The sequence below is a fragment of the Ochotona curzoniae genome, unplaced genomic scaffold (genome assembly GCF_017591425.1).
Source record: "Ochotona curzoniae isolate NIBS_2020 unplaced genomic scaffold, NIBS_Ocur_1.0 patch312, whole genome shotgun sequence".
Taxonomy (NCBI): Eukaryota; Metazoa; Chordata; class Mammalia; order Lagomorpha; family Ochotonidae; genus Ochotona; species Ochotona curzoniae.
The window spans coordinates 170,884-192,343 of record NW_024466876.1 but is presented as its reverse complement, the minus strand read 5'-3'; the positions used below and the strand labels follow the sequence as shown (position 1 = coordinate 192,343).

At 44.9% G+C, this 21,460-nt stretch overlaps 1 pseudogene; it reads right to left on the bottom strand.

The window, feature by feature from the left end:
- Window positions 1-2,338: 2,338 nt before the first annotated feature.
- LOC121167082 lies at window positions 2,339-15,222 on the bottom strand (annotated as a pseudogene).
- Between the last annotated feature and the right edge of the window lie 6,238 nt (window positions 15,223-21,460).

Here is a 21,460-nt window from a genome sequence, read left to right as displayed (position 1 = left end):
GTCACTCTTGGTTTCAGCAGCACCTGAAGTCAGGGAGGTTACACATGCAACTTCAAGCTGGGTTGTTTCTCCTCCATTTTTTCTTCCTCTGTCCTAATTGGTAATTGGGTAACTGTTGGTCTTTTGGTCTTGAATACAAAGAAGTCATGTCTGGTTTATCCCAATTCTTCAGATGAGTAGGGAGACTTCTTGGAAACGGAAGCAAGGAATTGTACTCCTTTTCCTTTTTTGGTGGGAGAGAAGAGCAAGGAATTCCTTGCATTTCTGATCAGACTTCCCTTTATTTTTTGTGGCAGAGCCTTCTGCTGTGCTTCTGTGGCTTCCACCAAGGTGCTTGTTACAATGCGGGTCACTACCCTCCCGGTACTGTGAATACTGGAAGAGGGGCTGAAGCGTGTTCCCTGGTGGATGCAGAGCCACAGAACGGCATGCCTCATCAAGCAGTGCTCTACTCTTTCTTGCCCCACCCACAGTCCATGGGGTGATAAACCATGAAGCCACACAGGCCAGTCGCCTTGTTCCTTTTGCCTCTCCCAGGGCTGTGTATAACATCAACCCACCAGCACTGGCAGTTCTCTGATTTCTCTGTTGACGCCCCTGACTGCTCAAGTGCACCTCTGGACTGTTCCTGCTGCTGGCAGGCACCCTGCCTCCAGCAGGAACTCCTTGTCTTTGCCATGTAGCCTTCACTCCCTTTTCTACCTTGCTCCTTCTCTGGGTGTTGGAATCCATGCCGCAGGGCCCTAATGCCCACTGATGCAAACACATTGGGCTTCCACTGTGGCTCACTCGCCAGGATTTAGGTAACTGGCCCAGATCCACCCTTAGCTCTCAGCATCCCCCTCTCCTGGTATCCCTCAGGGGGTTTAGGGTGTGGAATGGATTCTGCTTTCATTTCCCAGGTCCCTCCCTCAGCTGGCTCACCCCCAATAGCATGGCTGCCCTCCTCTGGGGATGATTGATTGGCAGCCCATGGCATCCCATTCCATTTTAATAACCTCCCTTCCCAGATGCTGAGGTCAGTGTTTTGCCTTATGGCTTTTTGCCACTTGCTGTTTCTTTGGGAGGCTCCCACAGGAGTCTGCCTGCTCCAGTTCCCTTTGTGCTGGCTCTAAATCCACTTTGCTTTTGTCTGCAGGTTGGGTGTCTTCCTGTAGTGCTCGCCTTCCCCTTGGGCTACTGGCTGCAACCATGGCGCTTTCAGCCCTGCTCATGTAGGATTGGCAGGTCACTGTTCCCAGCTGCAAGGAATGATATCTTAGTTCACACACACACACACACACACACACACACACACATCACCACCACAGCAATCACCACGTTTTCCCCGTTTTGCCAGAAATTCCTAGTTTTAATGGGGAAAACTCTCCAGGTACTTGGGAAAGCAGTCAAGGATGGCCCAAAGCCTTGGGACCCTGCACCTGCATGGGAGACCTGGAAGAAGTTCCTGGCTCCTGGCTTTGGATCCACGCAGCACTGGCCATTGCAGTCACTTGGGGAGTGAATCATTGGACAGAAGATCTTTCTCTCTGTCTCTCCTCCCAAATATCCACCTTTCCAATTAAAAAAAATAAAATAAATCTTAAAGAAAAAAGGCAACGGAAGGGCCCGGCAGTGTGGCCTAGTGGCTAAAGTCCTCGCCTTGAACACGCCCTGGGATCCCATATGGGTGCCGGTTCTAATGCCGGCAGCCCCACTTCCCATCCTGCTCCCTGCTTGTGGCCTGGGAAAGCAGTCAAGGACAGCTCAAAACCTTGGGATCCTGGGACCCACGTGGGAGACCTAGAAGAGGTTCCTGGTTCCTGGCTTCAGATCGGCACAGCACCGGCCATTGCACTCACTTGGGGAGTGAATCATTGGATGGAAGATCTTCCTCTCTGTCTCTCCTCCTCTCTGTATATCTACCTTTCCAATAAAAATAAATCTTTTTAAAAAAAAAAAAAAGCAATGGAATACACAAAATGTCTCTGCAGAGCTGCTTGGGTGGGGTGCATCTATATCCTCCCTCTAGTGGGAAAGCACCATGCCTACACGAGCGACACTTTGCTTACATAGCCAATTAGGGCAGGGATGGAGGAAGTGGTGTTTAAAACCCTCTCTCTAGTTTTATGGTACGATTCCATAGGATGTGAGATTTATTCCATAGGATCTGAGATTTCCCCACCCCTGTAACTTCCTTCTATTGTAGCACTGCTAGTATCTACACTATAAGAAGATCTCTAGGCGGATTTTTGAAAGACGAGGCTCCACAGACACTAGGACATCATCAGTGTTTCACCCAGTTACAAGAACCCCGTCCCTGTAAAGTTCAAAACGTTTCCATCACCTCACACCCCTCTTACCAACAGTCATTATGATTTCCAAAGGTACACTAGACGTCTTCCCAGGATACCTAAAGTGTGTAAATAAACAGATTTGAGTCAAGCATCCCCCTGAATATGTGGTACTGTAATTTGCCCTACCCTTAGCAACTCACAAGCTTGGAGCATCTAGATCACATATACAAAAGCACTTTAATATCTCCAGTGCTTTGTGGAAACTTGGTTATGTTTGGTACAGATGTTCAGCCTATGTTGCTTTAAATGCCTGTGTCCCGTGTTGCAGTGCCTGGGTGTGAGTCCCAATTCCAGCTCCTGACTCCAGCTTCTTGCTAACAAACACACTGATGATGGCTCCAGGGACTGGGTCCCTAACACCAACATAAGGGCATTTTTTTAAAATTCTAAGTCAGAGTGACGTGGAGAGACACAGACACTCCATCCACTACTTCAGCCTCCAAATGCCCATGACACCTGGGGCTGGACCACACCAAAGCCAGGAACCCAGCACTCTATCGAGTTCTCCCACAATGGTGGCAGGAACCCAAGCACTTGTGCCATCATACATTGGATCCCAGGATGCTGGTCGGAAGCAGAGTTGCCAAGGTTTAAACCAGCACTCTACCATGGGATGTGTGTATCAGTCTAAGAGGTGACTTAATCCAGTATGTCAAAATTCTAGCCCAAAGATATGGACTGAGTTCCCAGCTCCCAGCATTGACTTGGAAACAGCCATGGCGGACAGTCAAGATGTAAACAAGCAATTTGGAGCTCTCTCAATCTAACTCTCTCTTTCAAATAAGCAAAACACACAAATACACTTGGTTATCCCTTTCCAAGAGTTCTTTTTAAAAATATTTCATTTCTGTATTCAAAAGGAAAGATGGAGAGGAAGGAGGAGGAGTGGGAAAGAGAGAATGGGAGAGAGAGAGAAAGGAGAGAGAGAGAAACTTCATCTTCCATCTGCTGGCTTGTTCTCCAAGTGTTTACAGTAGCTGGGACTGGGCGAGGCTGGAGCCTGGAACTACAGGCTGCTCTTCCATGTAGATGGCAGGACTCAGGCCCATGAGCTGTGATCCACTCCTTTCTCAGAAGCATCTGCATAGAGCTGGACCAGAAGTGTGTAATCCAGGACTTGAACATGAGTTGATGTGTCATAAGCCGTGGCTTGACCTGCTGTGCTATGCCAGCCCTATTCCATGGTTCTGATGTACATATTTTTAACTATTCTTGCTTTACAGAGGTTTCCACCGAGCCTGTTGTACCATAAAATGTAGAAAACAAGGCAAGTGGACCATGCACAGAGCTGCCAACCAAATAGGGCTTTCATGAGAAAAAGGCGCCAGAGAGCACAGCTAGTCTTGACCTGCAGGATTCTTGCCGTCCTGGGCTCAGAATTGGTTCCATAAGGCTAATCCAAGTAAAGAAGCAATTTAGACAATGTTTCTCACCCTGCAAACATTGGAGTCATTGAAGCAGAACCGTTCTCCATCCACAGAGTTCCGAATATAGGCACAGTAATGACCAAAGTTTGCCATTCCCATGTGTGTGATCACGGCAAAGAGTTCATACTGTCCTCCAGCCTGGAAGGGGAGAAGGCATGGAATGATTAACCTGTCATCCTCCTTGTCATCACACATCTATTCACAGCCTGCTCTCTGCCAGGCATTGCTACTGCAGAGGCAATAAAGCACAGTCCTTGGCCTCAGGAATCTTCCTAGCTAACCGAGGAACAATGGCTAAACCAAAATTATAATGGTATGTTTCGTACCAGATTCTGCAGAGGTTATCTGAAAAGTGTACATTTTTGCGCAGAATAGGAAAAGAATAAGAAGGCAAGGAAGGGCTGAGGGGCTGGAGGGATCTCCCGAGAGAAGCAAAAGTTGGGCTGATCTGAAAAGACGGGGATATCATTTTTAATGTAGACTCAGAAACTGAAAGACTCAGTGGTGGAAAAGAACACAGCATACTGCACACACAGAAGGCTGTGAGGGTGCTCAGAAGTCACAAGAAAGCAAAATACAAAGGCCAAGTTAAAAATTCAAACTTCATTCCTTGAGTAATGGGGGCGGGGGGACAGAGTGTTTAAAGAAGAGGAGTGACATCATCATGATGTCTGTGTAAGAGAAACAAAAGAACGCAGCTTGGAAACTGGGTGCTGGGAATGGTGTCAGCATTCCACATGGGTGCTGATTTGAGTACCTGCTGCTATGTTTCTGATCCAGCCCCCTACTCATGCACTCGGGGGGAAAAGTACATGAGAGCTTCCACCCATTGCAGCCATTTGGGGATCTGCAATTGGAAGATTCTCTCTCATTCTCTCTTTTTCTCTCTCTGTATAACTCTTTCAAATAAATAAATACCTCTTGGCTTTCTGCATGTGGACACTACCAAAGGAAGCATCGCCCTCTCTTCTCTTCACACTGCTGTTAGGTCAGAGCTTCCCGAAGAGCCCAAACAGCTGCAGAATCTCTCCATCAGAGGGCTGAGCTGCCAAATAAGCCATGAGAGTCCGTGGAGCCATTTTAAGCAGTGGGGAACACTCACAGACTGCGTGGCAAGAGATCTGAACACCAAGCACTCCAGTGGCTGAAGAGTTGTCACCTACGCCACCGTGGAGGCGTGGACACAGCCATGAATGCAAGACCATGCTAGTGGATGGAAGAGTGCTGGAACCAAAGAGAGCTGTCTCCAGAGAAGATTCTCCAAGACCCAGTGCCAATCTACCTGAGAAAAAGACCTTTATCAAGGGCATTTCTTTAATTTTCCAAGAAGGTGTTTTGATGTAGTTTTTATGTAGTTTTTCTTTCTTTCCTTTTTTCATATCCATGCTATTGATTGCTAATCTGATCATGACCCTGAATAAATGTGTCTTTGTAAAAACATGCTGTGTAAAGTTAGCCTACTCTGAGGCCATCTTGGTAACCTTTTCCAAAAGTGTAAAGGCAGAATTCATCAGGGTGATGCCAGGTCCCATTTGGAATTTCCTCACAAATGACATGGGTGGAGAAGCCATCGTCGTCATCCTGACAATTTCTGTTGTGACCCGACACTCGCCATTAAGAGCCACCCAAGGAGAGTCTCAGGATTCTTTGGTTATAAAAGTGACTGCTGATACATCCTTTGCAATATATCTAAATTAAATAATGGTACCAGATAAATTATGGATGGGATGAAGCTGAGTATCATGCACTATCATGTGTAATCAATACATGATTTAATTATCCTGAAAGATAAACTTACAATACATCCTGTTTAAGAATCAAAAACAAAACTTATAAAGAGGCAAGATTTCAATCATGTCTAATTCTAAATTCACACTAAGGAGCAACGTCTGGCCCAGCAGTTACATAATCCCATCCACATCCGAGCAGCTTGGTCCTCACTGTCACTTCCTGTCAGTGTGAACGCTGAGAACTGAGCTACAACTTGTGAGGACTGGGTTGTGTTCACAAAGCAAATCAGCAGATTGGAGTTCTCTAAATACTTCTCTCACATAATATTACTTAGAAAAAAATTTTAATCCCAAACAGAGGAAAGTGAGAGTAAAAGTTCATGGCAAATAAATAAATATTTTAAAAAATGAAGATGAGGGGACAGATTTGTAGAAATTTTGATTTAAAAAGAACTAACTGAAAACTGATTTGAAAACTAGGAGGATGTTGACTGCTTAAACACAGGGCATGGCTTAGTAGCCTAGTGGGGGAGGCCTTGCATGTGCCGGGATCCCATATGGGCACTGATTCGCGTCTCAGCTGTTCCACTTCCCATCCAGCTCCCTGCCTGTGGTCTGGGAAAGCAGTCGAGGACGGCCCAAAGCCTTGGGACCCTGCACCTGCGTGGGAGACCCAGAGGAAGCTCCTGGCTCCAGATCGGCTCAGCTGTGGCCATTATAGCCACTTGGGGAGTGAACCAGGAGATAGAAGATCTTTCTGTCTATCCCTCTCTGTAAATCTGCCTTTCCCATAAAAGTAAATATATTTTTTTAAAAAGCAAATATACAGGATAGGAGTTGTGGCACAGGCACCTGTGATGCCAGCCTTCCACACGGGCACTGGTCTGGTTCATGTCCTGATTGCTCTACTGCAGATCCAGGTTCTGCTAATGGTCCAAATGCGTCAGATGTGTTAGGAACCCCTGCCACCCACACGGGACTCCTGGCTCCTGGCTTCAGCATGGTACAGCCCCGGCAGACTAAGTCATCTATGTAGTGAAGCAAAGCAGAAAATCTCTGCTTCACTCTCTGTAACTCTGACTTTCAAATAAATAACTCCTTTTTAAAAAGCAAATATAAAATGGTGGCATGGGGAGATAAAGATGATGAGTTTAAGGCTTATGCTATTCACAAGAACATTCCATTATGAGGTGCAAATACGTGCGGGGAACTCAAGGACAAAAGGTACAGAAGGTGGAGACGGAAATCGTGAGCTTCCGATGATCCCTGAGAGCGTTAGAGTCACCGAGACGACATCCAACACTGAGAAGGAACATAATTTAAACTAAACACCAAGGAAACACTGGACAGAAAAAACGCTATTCGCAGATTTTTACAAAAGCACTAGGACAGAAACCCTGAGTAGACAGAATTTTAAGAGGAGCAGTCATTAACATAGAAATCAGATCAAGGAGACAAACCATATATATTCCTTTGATTTAACAGTCAGGCATTACACTGCCTCAAAATCTTAGACAATCCAGATAAAAGATAATGCTTTGCTTAAAAGAACATAAGGATGGAAAAAAATGACAGTAAGTAGGATTGCAGATGAACCAAGAACTCTCCCCTCTCATTTAAAAAAAAAAAAAAAAAAAAAAAAACAGTTGAGCTGAAAGAAGTCAACAGTGGCGGGCAGGGGCAGGGGTTGGGCAGGGATGGGATGGGAAGATGTTAGTTGAAGAACAAAGAAACAAAGCTTTGGAGTAAGTTTCCAGAGATCTACTCCATGGCACTGTAACTTAGTTAATGCCAATGAATCGCATACCTGAAAATTGTTTAAAAAAATAAGTATTTTACATCTTCTCACCGCAAAAGACATATGTGTTGTTACTCTGTACGCCATAAATATGTATAAGGATTGCATGCTAATTTTTAAAATCATTTTTCAAAAGAATTAGTGTGTGAGGTGACACATCACATTGATTAACTTAAACTAGTCACCCCACAATATACACACATGTTAAAATAGCACATCACACATGATAAATATATGCAAACTTGTGCATTACATTTTAGTTGGGAGGAATAAGAAAGATAAAAGGAATATGAGTAAAAGAAAAATCAAGGAACCTGGGTGTTGCTCATTGTTGCAGGAATCCCACCAGGCTGTGGTTGTTCTCCTGCCAGTGGCCAGCAGGGGGCAGGATTTCCTAGCGGACAGGGTGGCAGAAAAACGCAGAATTAGGCAAATGAGCTGGTATTTTCAACTAGTGTTCACCCACTCATAGCTTAGTCTGGAATCCTGTGGCCTGGGGAAGACCTTCCAAGCCGAGCATTGACGCGAGGAGGGATGCTCGGGGAAACAGGAAGTATGGCGTCTAATGAGACACAAGGCTAGAGAGGGGCCAGCTTCTCACCTGCTCCTTGACGTCATCGCTGAGGTCTTGTTCACTCAGAAGCACCTGACTGAAATCCAAGCTCTCGGGGAAAGCGACGGAGCGCAGACCTTCTGTGTCTGTGAATTCCTGGCGGAGAAGTGCACGAGGTGGATGGTCAAAGCTGAGGGCAGATGGGTCAGCTTCAAGGCCTGGGAAGAACAAAGTTAAGCAGCAATGAAGCTCTCTGACATGACTCGGGGTCACTGACTCATGGACTCCTCCATGAGACGCACAACACGTGGCCTCCACTATCCATCTCCCACGGGCACCTGAGCCCAGCAGAACTTTGATGTCTTCCCCAGGGAACTGGTCCAACTCTGATGGAGCTGCTCTTTCTCCTTAAACGGCTCAGTCCCTGTCAGGGGTGTGATCTGAGTAGTCCTATCTACAGCTGTGGAAATCAGAAGCCACAGGACCCCTGGTGCTTGCCTGACCTTGACCCTCCATCATGCATCACAAGGTGCTCTCTGCTGCTGGTGAAGCCTGCCTGGGGCCCCCTGAGACCTGGGAGGCACTGTATTTTAGGGAAAGGGGTACCTATTTCCAGTAGGTGTTCTTCCCACAGTTCTGACAGAAGCACTTGCTTTTGCTTGATAGCTCCTTGGGTTGCAAGAAGTACTGCAGGGCGTCCTCCTGTGACATGCAGGAAAGCAAAGACAAAGCAAGTTGCTATTTCCTGTTCAGAGTCCAGCCTGCCACCCAGCTGGGGGAGGCACAAGCAAGTTTTCCCAATGCCCCCTGTGCCACACAGCGCTTTTTTTCAATTATTGTTATTTTATTTTTATAATCTTTACATAGTTGATTAGGGCACAAAGGGACAAGAGTTATAGGAAAGTGGGTAAGACCAGCATTTCCACATTCTTTTTTATTTTTTCTGTATCTGGGCTAAGAGGGGAGGATAAAGGGAGAAGCCCCACCCAGCCTCCCACCCATCCCAGGGTCCCCAACAACATCGGGGGCATGCTCCAGGACACTGCTTAAGTGCTTTGGTAGTTCAACAGTTCTGAATTGCTCACGCAGCACCTTTAATGTCTGACCCACTGCGGGATACCTGGCAGGTCGCAGAACGTGCTCCCTGCCTGGGGGAACCAAACAGGAGCGGCATCTATTAAGGGAGCAGCAAAGGAAACTAGATGTAATAGTTAAAAATACTTTTTGCCAAATCAAGGTAGCCCTTGGCCACATCCTGGCAAATGAAATAGAAAGTGACACTGAACAGCCTAGGGCAGGTGAAACAAGCAAGGGGACCAGAACACGGAGTCCTGTGGCAACAGTGATCCACCATGACAAATCTCTCACCAGTGTTCCCAGCGGCTTTAAGTTCAGGTCGAAAAGGCAGAGAGGGAGTGTCAGCAAGCTACTGTCTCTGCTACTCTCCGTGGTGCAGTGAAGGCAGACCAAGCACTCCTTTATCCGGATCTTATACAAGATCTGGAGCTGCTGCACCTGCGTGAGAGACGAGGCGAGACATGAACGGGCAAGAAGCAGGTGCCAGCCTGGGCCAACTCACAGAGATGGGAGCCACCAGCTAGGAGCTGCACAGTGACAGCCATTCAGAGGGCCTACTCACAAAAGCGACAATGAGTCACAGTGATTATGGGAGGGAATGGCAACAGGCATTTTCTGTGGTTTAACTTTCATTCCTCTCTGTGCAACATACAAACCACAGTTAATGAGTTCAGTCAATAACCCCGGTGTGCCCCAGTTCCAAGTCCTTACCAAGTCCACACCGGTGATCTGAGCCTTAATGAGGTTCCAAATCATGAGTTAGAGCTGAGCAGCATCATGCTGAACAAACACTGACAGAGAGAAAAACAATCGCCCGGTTAGTAAGGTCCTTGGAGAGCCTCTCATGCCATTGGGCCCTGGCACCTTGATGCCCATGGGTCCCTTGTCCTTTGGTGGCCCTCCTCTCTCCCAAAAAGCCCAAGTTGGCACTACCTATGGGAATGAAAACTCAGCACTATATATATTTTTGAGAACTCATCTTGAACTGAAGAGCCAGGAGCCAGCACTGGGAAGCAGAAGGTAAATCAGCTCAGACTATATGTGTACCAGTTCCAGTCAGGGATGCTCTGCTTCTGATCTTGCTCCCTGCAAGTGTGCTTGGGGAAGCGGCAGAAAATGGCCCAAATGATTAGAATCATGCACCCATGTGGAAGACCTGGAAGGAGCTCCTGGCTGCTGGCTCCTGGCTTCCAAGTAGCCCAGGGACCAGTATTGTGGTCATTTTGGGTGTAAACCATAAGATTGAATATACCTCTCTCTCTCTTTCTCTATCTCTCCCCTCTCACCCACCATATAGCTTTGCCTTTCAAATAAATAATCTTTTTTTAAAAGAGAAACAAGTGAGCCCGGCACTGTAGCCTAGAAGCTAAAGTGCTCGCCTTGCACACACCAGGATCCCATATGGGTGCTGGTTCTAATCCCAGCAGCCTTGCTTCCCATCCAGCTCCCTGCTTATGAAAGCAGTGGAGGACAGCCCAAAGCCTTGGGACCCTACACCTGCATGGGAGATCCGGAAGAGATTCAAATCGCCTCAGCTCCGGCCATTGAGGCCACTTGGGGAGTAAATCAACAGACGGAAGATGTTCCTCTCTATTTCTCCTCCTCTCTGTATATCTACCTTTCCAATAATAAATAGATAAATAAAATAAATAAATAAATAGAAGCAAGTACCACTTGGGACACGAGCATCACATGAGAGGGTGATGGCTCAGGGAACTGAGTGCCGGCCATCCACATGACAGGTTATATTCCAAACTCCAGACTGCAGCCTTGCCCATCGACAGCAGATGTTCTCATCTGGGCAGTGATGTCTATTTCTCTATCTAGACAGATCTTCCCAACTGTTAAGGAGGGCTAAAGGAAAGTGAAAATACAACTGGAATGGTGGAATGGGGCCTCCATAATGCCCAAGAGCAGTGTGAACACTGGCAAAACACAGAAAAGGTCACATATGACAAGCCAAGAGCTAACATCATATACGGCATGTGGAAAGTTGAATGCTTGGGCCCGGCGCAACAGTGTAATGGTTAAGGGCCTCACCTTGAATGCACCGGGATCCCAAGGACACTGGTTCTAATTCCTGCTGCTCCACTTCCCATCCAGCTCCCTGCTTGTGGCCTGGGAAAGCAGTCAAGGACGGCCCAAAGCCTTGGGACCCTGCACTGGCAAGGGAGACCTGGAGGAAATTCCTGGCTCCTAGCTTCAGATCAGCTCAGCTCCAACTATTGCAGCCATTTGGCAAGCTAGCACATGGAAGATCTTCCTGTCTTTCCTTCTCTCTGTATGTCTGCCTTTCCAATAAAAAATAAATAAATCTTAAAAAGAAAAAGGAAAATATAAGTGAAAATCACAATCAGTGATTGATTTCAATTTTTCACTTCAGAGTGTCATCATTGAAAGACACAAAAAATACTAAATGCTGGAAAGGACATAGAGAAAGACACATCGCCTCGGGAAACCTAGACACAGAATGACTATAGGATCTGCAGGTTCCTCTACTGGGTATAGAGTCAAAGGAAAAGGAAGAAGCACGTCTAGGAGATGCCCCACCATGTTTGTGGCAGTGCTATTCACACCAGCTAAGACACAGAAGCACTCTATGTGTCCAGTAGTGGACAAATCAATGAAACAATGAGTTATGGGGGGCCAGGGGGAGGCCTGATGGTGTGGCACAGCGAGTATGCCCACTGCCTGTGTCACCAGAATCCCCTTGTGGATACCAGTTCACATTCCGACAGCTCTACTTCAATCCTGCTCCCTGCTAATGACCTGGGAGAACAAGCAGTGAAGGATCTAAGTACCTCAGTGTTGAGCCCCACCAGCCCCATGGGAGACCTAGATGAAGCGCTTGGCTCAGCTCAGCCCAGCCCTGACAACTGTGGAAGAGCGCTCTCTCTCTGCCTCTGTCTCTCTCTCTCCCCACCCATTCCTCCCTCTTTCCCTCCTCCCCACCCATCTCAAGCTTCTGTCCCCTTCAGATCAGTAGCCAGGTGCCAGGAAGGAATGCCTTACTTGGTACATTGTACTTCTGGAGGCAGGAGACGAACTCCACGGGTCTCACTGCCTTCTGCCGGCTCTTTTGCATCTTCTCTAGCAATAAAAGTAACTGAAAAGGGACATTTCTCTTCTGTTCTTCCACTTCTCTTGGAACTTTATCCTGCCAAATAAAAGCAGCCAGGAACCTTCTTACCCACACAGTTCTCGATGGGGGTGTACATTGGAATCACTTGGGAAACATTTTTTTTTAAATATCCAGATCACTACCACAGGAACTAAACTCTTGCAGTGGGACTCATTTAACAAAATTTTTTAATTTCCCAGAAACTTTGCATGGGAAACCAATATTGAGAATCACCATGTCGCTGAACTTGGTTGTGCAGAGTCCCTCTCCAAAGAGGCATCAACAGCACAATGGCTCACAATGGCTAAATCCTCGCCCTGCATGTGCCAGCATCCCATATGGGCACCAATTTGCATCCTGGATGCTCCATTTCCCATCCAGCTCCCTGCTTGTGGCCTGGGAAAGCAATGGAGGATAGCCCAAAGCCTTGGGATCTTGCATTCAATTGGGAGACCCAAAAAATACTCCTGGCTCCTGGCTTCACATTGGCTCAACTCTGACTGTTGCAGCCACTTGGGGAGTGAACCAGCAGACAGAAGATCTTCCTCTCTGTCTCTCTGCAGATCTGTCTTTCCAATACAAGTAGTTTTAAAAAGAGAGAGAGAGCAGCAGCAACATGTCTGATGACTCAGCTCAAAAGCACAATAGAGAGAAGGACAGAGTTCTAAGTCCACATCCAAGGCAGGCAGTGACATGTCCAACCTGATACACTCCAAATAAAAACCAAACACTGAGTCATGCCCAGTGCGGGCAACACGACAGCTGTCAGTGTCCTTCAGCATAGACTCAGTGGACTATAGTCGTCTCTCAAAGGCCTTTGTCAACGGTGAGAAAAAGAAGAAAACTCAGAGCAAGAGAGAGAGAGTGTTTATGTGTGAGGATGCCCACTGACATTTTCTCTAAGACTGACCTAGTTCCCCTTTAACCAAATCAGTAACTGTCAATTCTGGATACATTGCTAAGATCACCAAAAGAGCCTTTTTAGAAGTATCATAGCTGTGGGCCTTTAACCTGGGAACTGCAATGCTTACATCTCATAACACAATGCCTGGCAACGAAATTCTCAGCTCCGGCTCTGGACTCTTGTTTCCTGTTAATGCAGACCCTGAAGGAATGTGATGATGACCCAAATGATTAGGGTTCCTGTCACCCACAGGAGAGACCTGAATTATGTTTCTGGCTCCTGGTTATGGCCCAAACTGTGGGAGTGGAGCATGCAGAGAGTGAACCAGTGGATGGGAGCTCATTCTCTCTCTCTCTCTCTCTCTCTCTCTCTCTCTTTCTCTCTCTGCTCTCTGATTCCTTCCCCTTTTTGTCCCCTCCCCTTACCTCTTTCACAAATAAATTTAAGAAATATAAAAGTTCAAATACCTGGGCCCCACCCCAGGTCAACTGAAACCATAGATCTGAGGTTAGGACTAGGCACTTACATATTTTTAGACTTTCTTATGTGATTCTATAGGCAGAAAAGGATCTTTTTGCTAGTATCTTTTAAAGAAGACTTCTAAAAGTCCAATGCATTGTGAATAACTGAATGCTCCATAATTAAAATACTATACATGTTTATCAGACTGAATAACAGACTTACCTCTTCAATATCTTGGTGAATTCCACATTCATTATGAATACCTGAATCAGGGAGTTAAGGCAGCAGGTCTGTCCAATGTTGTGTAAGCCAACTAGGCCTTTAAAGGGATGAGAAAAAAAAATACTGAAGGCAGGGTACAGCTTAAGAATTTAAGAAAAAACACTTTTTCTGGAATTGACATGACACTCTGTGAAGTAATCTCAGAGGTGCAAAGAACTCACTAGGCGGCTGGCCAATAAACTGGAGAGGACGTCTCAAGGATGAACCGTGACAAAGCATCAGGAAATGTTTTCATGATCTATTGCAAGCGACCAATGTCTCCACAAGAAGCATATTATTCACTGGCCAAGTGAGTCGTGTCAGAAGTTGTTAGGAAGGCAAAGAATCAGAAATACCAGAGCAGGCATTTGGCACAGCAGGTAAGACGCCACTAGGAACACCCATACTGGAGCTCCACTATCAAGTCCCAATTCTACTCCCAACTGCAGCTTCCTGCGCATGTGCACCTTTGGTGGTATCACTGATCATTCTAGTAGCTGACTCACTTTCACACACTGGGAGACCTGAATTGGATTCCTAGCTACTGGCTTAAACTGGTCCAACTGCAATCAACTGGAAAACGAACAAGAGGACAGAAAATTCTTTCTCCCCCTCTCTCTTCTCTAAAGCTTTCAAATCAATTTTAAAAATGCTTAAAGAAATAGCCTTTAAAAAGGAGTTATGAGCTTCCTCCCATTCAAGCTGTCCTCTAAGGAGATTAACCAAAAGGCCATGGGGGCAGAGGCAGGAGCGACTCCCCAGCGAGTTTATATTAGACTCCAGGGAAGGGAGAAGCCCCGATCAGTCCCCACCCCAGCTTTGGGGAACATCCACCCCATCTAAAGACACACTGAAAGCAAAAGGACATAGGAAGACATTTCTCTGACACTCTAGCAATGCACTTCTGCTTTCCCAACCCAAGCTTAGGCTCAGCTGACCCCTCAGGTGATCACTTCAGAAGGAAAGGAGAATGACAAAACTCAAAATTCCTTAGGGAAAAGCTTGATCCTTCCATCACCTGATCCCTCCCAAAATGTGAATGGGCAGGAAGCTGACCCAGGCACTCCAGTGTGGGACATGGGCATCTCACCTACTAGACCAACCACCTGCCCCAGACTTCATTCCTATTTAGCTTTTCTAACAACTTTGTGTGCCCAGCACTGTCACCTTCCCCATTCTACAGACGCATAAAGGGAGGCACAGATCAGTAAATTCTTCAGCTGTAGAGTACCATGAGTGAACAAAGCATTTCTATAAAATCAAAATAGAAAACAAAAATGGCAAGAATGTAATCACCATGATGGTAGTCCCAGGCGCCAAGATGTTCTCTTAGCCCATCTTTCTTCCTCTTCATGTCGTCCTCCTCCTTCTTCACATACTCTGCTTGGAACTGTAGAGACTCACTCAGGACAGACTGGCAAATCGTCCTCAGGAGCACAAACACTGTGCCCATCAGGGATCACTCCAACACTCCCGGGCTGAGGCTGTCCACCTGGTGTTCAGGGCTGATGGCTCCACACTCGGGAGAGCTCCCGTGAGCTGGGCACAAGGGAATCTCTGTGGGAACACACAGCAAGTGAGCAAGATGAGAGGAGAGAGAAAAAATGTGACTCCAAAGAGCTACATCTTAAAGCAGACAGCGTAAACAAGGCACTGACCTGGCAAGAGATTCTGAAAGAGTTGAATCATCAGAGAATGGTCCAGGAAAGCTTATTGCAGCCCTGTACTCACAAAAGGTCAGGACACTGGTCAACACAGGCAAAGCTCCAGAAACAAATGTGCATCTGGATTCTAAGTCAGCAGTGTAGCAAGGTACCTGCTGCTTGGGTAGTGAGGGCTCTCCTACCCCTCCCTGTAGATCCTGGATGGTCCCTGCATATAGCATTCCCCCCACTGCTCCTGCTCTGCCTCTAAGTCCTGGATGACCCCAAGCCTTGCCCTGGCAAACTGCTTCTTAGGGAGTCAGATTCTCTGGGGACCACATTTCTCTCTACCTCTGTTTTTGTCATGAATAAATGAGGCCTTCTTTAGAGAAACTCCTTCTTGAAGCTGATTATTCTGGATTGGCAGATACTTGTGGCCACCAACAACATCCAGATGGGGAAATGGATTCTAAAGCTCGAAGACCTGGTGACAACAGCATGCCCAGACATCACCTACTCTTGGCTGCGCACATTTCACTGCTCTTCAGAGACAACTGCCTGCTCGTGACACAGAATTCTCCTTCTTCCAAGAGTGTCTACACTGATAGGAGGCATAGCATTCACCAAGGAACCCGGCCCGAAAGCTGAGTGTTTCCTGGCTCCCTTCTCTCATCCCAGGGCAGTTGCCTCTGGCCACCAATTCCACCGCTGAATGGCAGCTCAAAGGCAAACTCCCTGATGCCCACACCTTTGAAGTCCCTTGATACTCCTGACATTCAAGTCCCAATAAGAAGTCTCCTCATTTGGAAAATATTCCCCTGAGTCCTCAGGAAAGCCTGTACATACTGTAGAACACTGCTTCCATCACTGACTCACTTTCATCCAAGCAGTTGTTTCTGCATTTGCAGGTGTGTGGTTTGCCATACAGCTGCCCCTCTCTGCACAGAAGCCCACCCCCCAGACTGAGAGGGGGTATTGGTGATTGACAGCACCGCAGTCCCTGTATGCAAACCAAAGAAGTGTAGCCATGACAACATCACAGCTACAAATGAGGCCATGTTACCTGCAGCACTCAAGTTCTTCTGTTCCTTTACTTCTTCCTGACCACTCAGACCTACACATCCTGCTAATTCTCCCCCAGACATGTTGTGGAATCTCAGGAGATATCTCCTCTCTGTCAAATGTCATGTGTTAACGCTCCCACTCACCACTCTAAAATGTCCTCTGGGTAGCTAAAGTGCGCAGTCAGACACAGCACTCATTATGCGAAGGTGTCGCCATCTCTCTAAGTGGGAACTCAGTTTGACACTAGGGGATGCATCTGAGACAGGATAGAAATGGGATCCACGAAATCAAGTCTCTTTCAATCTGAAGTGTAGCTGTCTCCAACTCCAAAGAAATCAAGAGAAAAGATCACCCAGACTAACCACAAAAGACCCCTTCTATCCCATCAGGGACTGCCCCCACCTGTAACACATCAACCAAGATACGATATTATTTCAGAGGCAACAGCGAGCAACACAACAATGCTGAGCTTGTTGTGTGCAAAAGACACACCTGAAAGTACAAACAGCTCTGGGCCAGGTGCAAACTCAAGTACTGAGGAGAAAGTACAGAGAGGCATGGTCACACCTCCTCCAGCCAATAAAACACCCGGGCTGCTCCCACAGAGAGCCACTCGGTGGAACCTCTTCTTTCCATGCTGTCTGCTCTGTGTTCAGGCACAGACCCCCCCCCCCCCAATAAACCATGTCTGAGTTGAACATTGGCCTCTTGTCAATTTCTACGTGTGAGCCAAAGAGGCCTGGGCCGGTGTCACATCATGTCTTCCCACCTTCCTGTCCCGATTCCACTGGTATGCCTCTTTGAAAGGATTTCAGCTTCTTCCTGAAGCTTCTTCCTTAACAGTTTCTTCAATCCTGTTCGCAATTCTAACTGGAAAATACAAACCATGCTCTGCTCTCTTTGCCTCCCTTCACTTGGCCCAGAGGCATGTATGTAACATTTCTTGTTGGGCTTCCTTTTCCCCATGCAAACTGCCCAGTGGTCCTATAGCTTACCTGGCTATTAGACACTAAATCACTTTAGATTTAGCTAGGATTCTAATGAGCCTAGGAGAGATTCTTAGAAAACACACTGCCAGCCAAAGTGATCAAACATTTAAGTTCTTGCTACATGTCAAGAAATGCCTTGCACAGTTTATGTTTTGGCTAGTAGGGCATGGGGAGACCTTCAGCGTCCGTCCAAAGCACCCTAAGCCCACTGATACTAACAAGGGACAATTGCACAGAAGTGGTGAATCTAGAATTCAGCTTGTTAAAGAGGGTCTTGTTTAAGATACGGGGTGTCTTGAAACACAGCAGCTATTTCCTGAGCAGGCTGTGGGAAATGAGTACAGAGGACGTAAGATTCAGGTTCATAGATTCAATCCCAAAATAAAATAAAACATACATGCTTCAGAATCACAAATTTTTAAAAAGAGTAACTGGTCACCAATAGTCATAGAAACTTAGACCAAGATGATAATGAAGTACAATTTTACATTACTCATTTTGGAACAAGCAAGAATTCCGGTCAAAAGCTGCATCTGATATAATTTGATCATTATACATGATATACAGATATTAAAATGTCATGCTGTGCCATATATGTGTACATTTTATGACAACAAAGAATCTGCTTAAATTTGAAAAAAAATCTGATTAAACCAACTTTTAGAAGAGATACAGATCAGCAGAACATGCTAGTAGGGAAGGCAGGTAAAAACAATAGAATCTCGGATATAAGACAACCATCATGTAAAACACAGGATCAATAACCCTTTCAATACTCTTTTTGCTACAACTCATTGTTTTTGAGTGGTTTTCATTTTCATTTCTTCAAAATAGTTTGTTTTCTCTTACTAAATTCTTCACTGACTCACAGGTCATACAGTAGTATCATTTTCTCCAAGAAGGCTTTTTGTTTTCTTTTTCATTTCTTAATTGACACATTGGCCATTCAGTAGCATGTTATTTAACTTCATGGTACTGTAAAATTTTTAACTTTATTCTTGTTGTTGACTTTGCTTCATGGCTATTAATTTAAGGAAATATATAGCAATGATGTAATAGAGACTATCATATCCAGATGTGAAGATTCAATGCAGTATGCATCTCTGTTTCCAAACCAAAGATGGACTCCCAATGAAACTATTAAATATATCTTGACAATAGGATGCTGGACTATCTGTCATTGTCCATATCTGCAATGTCAGGATACACTTAGATAGTAGAATGATGGACTTATGACAGTTTATGAAGAAGCATACTATCATAAAAACATGGGAGAAATCAGTGGGGAGAAGGCAATCCAGGGAGGGGAAGGGAAATTCCAGGGCCTATAAAATTGCATCATAAAATAAAAAATTGAATTAAAAAAATAAAATGTTAAAAAGAAAATAAATTTTCATCATAAAATTAAACATTCACTCACTTCAATACAAAAATTCCAAAAGAAATTCATATAAGTGTGTCCCCTGCCAACCTATACAACAATGTTTCTAATTGCAAAGTCATAAATAGCCATTTCACTCAGCAATGAACATGAGTGTCTATGTCACAGAGAGCATATGTCACAGCATGCTGAACTGTAGACATAATGTAGGCAGGAAGATAGCTGGCAAGAGAAGGTGAGGTCTTGCCAGCTCCTTGCAGCCTCGCCCACACTGCAGCATTGCCACCACTACCAAATGCCTGCCCTGCCCTGAAGTGCCACTTAGAATAGATGCCAGCTAAAATAACTAACATGGCTCCCAGCTATATGCCCATGACCATCTATGGCTCATAATGTCATTACAATAAAATTACATGCCCAACACTCCCACTTCCATCGTGCACCGGATGCCATGACACTTCCAACATTTCTACAAAAGGACAAGGAAATGGCCAATACCCAAGCCCTTCCCCACTCCATTTCTTTGATTATTTCCTTAAGAGTTGTCTCAGATACCATCTCCCTTTTGCTTTCGGGTTATATAAAGCAACAATCCAAATCTCTGTGAGTGCAGCTCTCCTGAGCAAGTCCACACTTTGCATGTCAATAAATCATGTGTTTTGCTAACCTTTGCCTCTATCTCATACTGAATCCTTTTCTTGCGTTGGAGACAGGAACACGGACTCAACCCCTCCACAAAACCTACACTATCTTGATCCCATACATTTCATAGAGTATGTACCACTGTACCTTTTCTTAGATTCAAACTTAAACAATGCAACATTGTATTTCTTATGCATCAATATGTGTGTATATGATAAAATTTTTGAGATAGATCCTGGAAATCTCAAGTTTCAGGCAATAAATACTTTGACAGGAAGGTAGAGAGATAGGAGAGAAATTATGATTGCTAATAATGCTCCATTTGGAAGAGAAGGGTTTGTAGTTATTTTATTGTTAACATCAGAGATGTTCTAACATTGGTATAGGCCACAATGCACCAGTCCTCTCACTGCACAGAACACACTCTATTTAATCAATGACTGCAAAACTAACACCATGAATGAAACATCTGAACTTCAATCACTTCAAGATCTGCCCCAACACTGAGTTTCGATTGACTATGGTGAGAAGCCCTTAAACATCACAAGAGCTTTAGTCCCAGTTTCTCTTTCTGCACCTTCTGGGAGTCCCATAACTCATACATTTGGCCTTTAAACAGTGCCTTTCAATTCTTGAATCATTTTTTTTTAGCTTGACCCTGTTCTGCTTCCAGCTTTTTGTTTGTTTTCCCCTAGTGACAGGAAATATCTTCCAGTTCTGAGACTCCTTCTTCTGCTTCCTTCATTCTATTTTGGAGACTCTCCACTTGTGCTTTTAATTTGCTCCACTGTATTCTTCATTTCTGATATATCAGAAATAAAGGATAAATAAAACTTTTTTTCTGACAAACCAAAATCACACATCCGTATTCACTGTGCACATCAAAGCTAACAAACACCAGCTCAAACAGGATGATGGAAAGAAGCAGTACGTTTGATGGGCTCCTGCCTGAGATCACCCACGCTGTGCCCAACAGGCTAATTCTAAATAATATATGCTCTTTCCACAACTGAATGACTCTACAGATTAGGTATCTTAATAGTAAACTAACTAAAATTAATTAAAATGGAAATGCCATGTGCCAAATACTCGTGACTCATTAAAACCAAGGAGGTGAAAGAATTCTACACTGAAAACTGGGAGACATCCAAACACCAAAAATGGAAAAGACACCTCACGTTCATGGATTGGAAGAATGAATATGAAAATGTCATGATTGTCCAAAGAGATTTTTTTTATGTTAATGCAATGCCTATCAAAATACATACATATGGTCTTTTTCAGAGAAAGAGACAAAATACTCTTAGAATCACAAAACAGTTGGAAAAGCCAAACCAATCCTGAGAAAGAGCTTAAGATGTCCTTGGCTTCCATGCACACCACAAACTGCAACAAAACAGCAGGGACTGCTGAAGAATCAGAAATAGCAGTGCAACCGAGTAACACAGAAATGAACCTACAAGTTGACCACCAAGGAATCTGGGACAAAATCACAAAGACTACACATTGGAAAAAGCACAGACTTTTATGAGCAGTTCTGGGAAAAATACATTTGCGTATACAAGATAAAAAGCAGATTCTCGTTCCCTTATCTCCTACCATGTACAAAGTCAGTTCAAAAGGGATTAAATATGTGACAAAAACTGGAAAGCTAGCCAGAAAAAAATGGGAAACTCTTGAGCACAGAGATCCAAGCGAAGATCTTTTTGAATACAATCTCAAAAGTGCCATGTCCCACTTGTATCTGTGATATCCTCAGCTTACAAATGAGCCTTAAATTTTTTAAAGAATGGATATTAGCAAAAATACAAAAAATATTTAAACATCAAAAGACTTAAATATTATTGAAAATTTGCAGAATACAGTTTTTAAAGGGAAGGGAAATTTGTAACCGTATGTGTCAAAGCAAACGCTAGATCTAGCAAGCCCAATGTTAGTCCTAGATTACTTATTGACTTAAAACAAAGCACAAAAAGTAAAAACGTAACAACAAATCAATGTTTTATAGACACTGGAAAATATTTTTAGCAAAGTACAAAATTTAAAACATTCCTTTAATCATTTCCTGTAA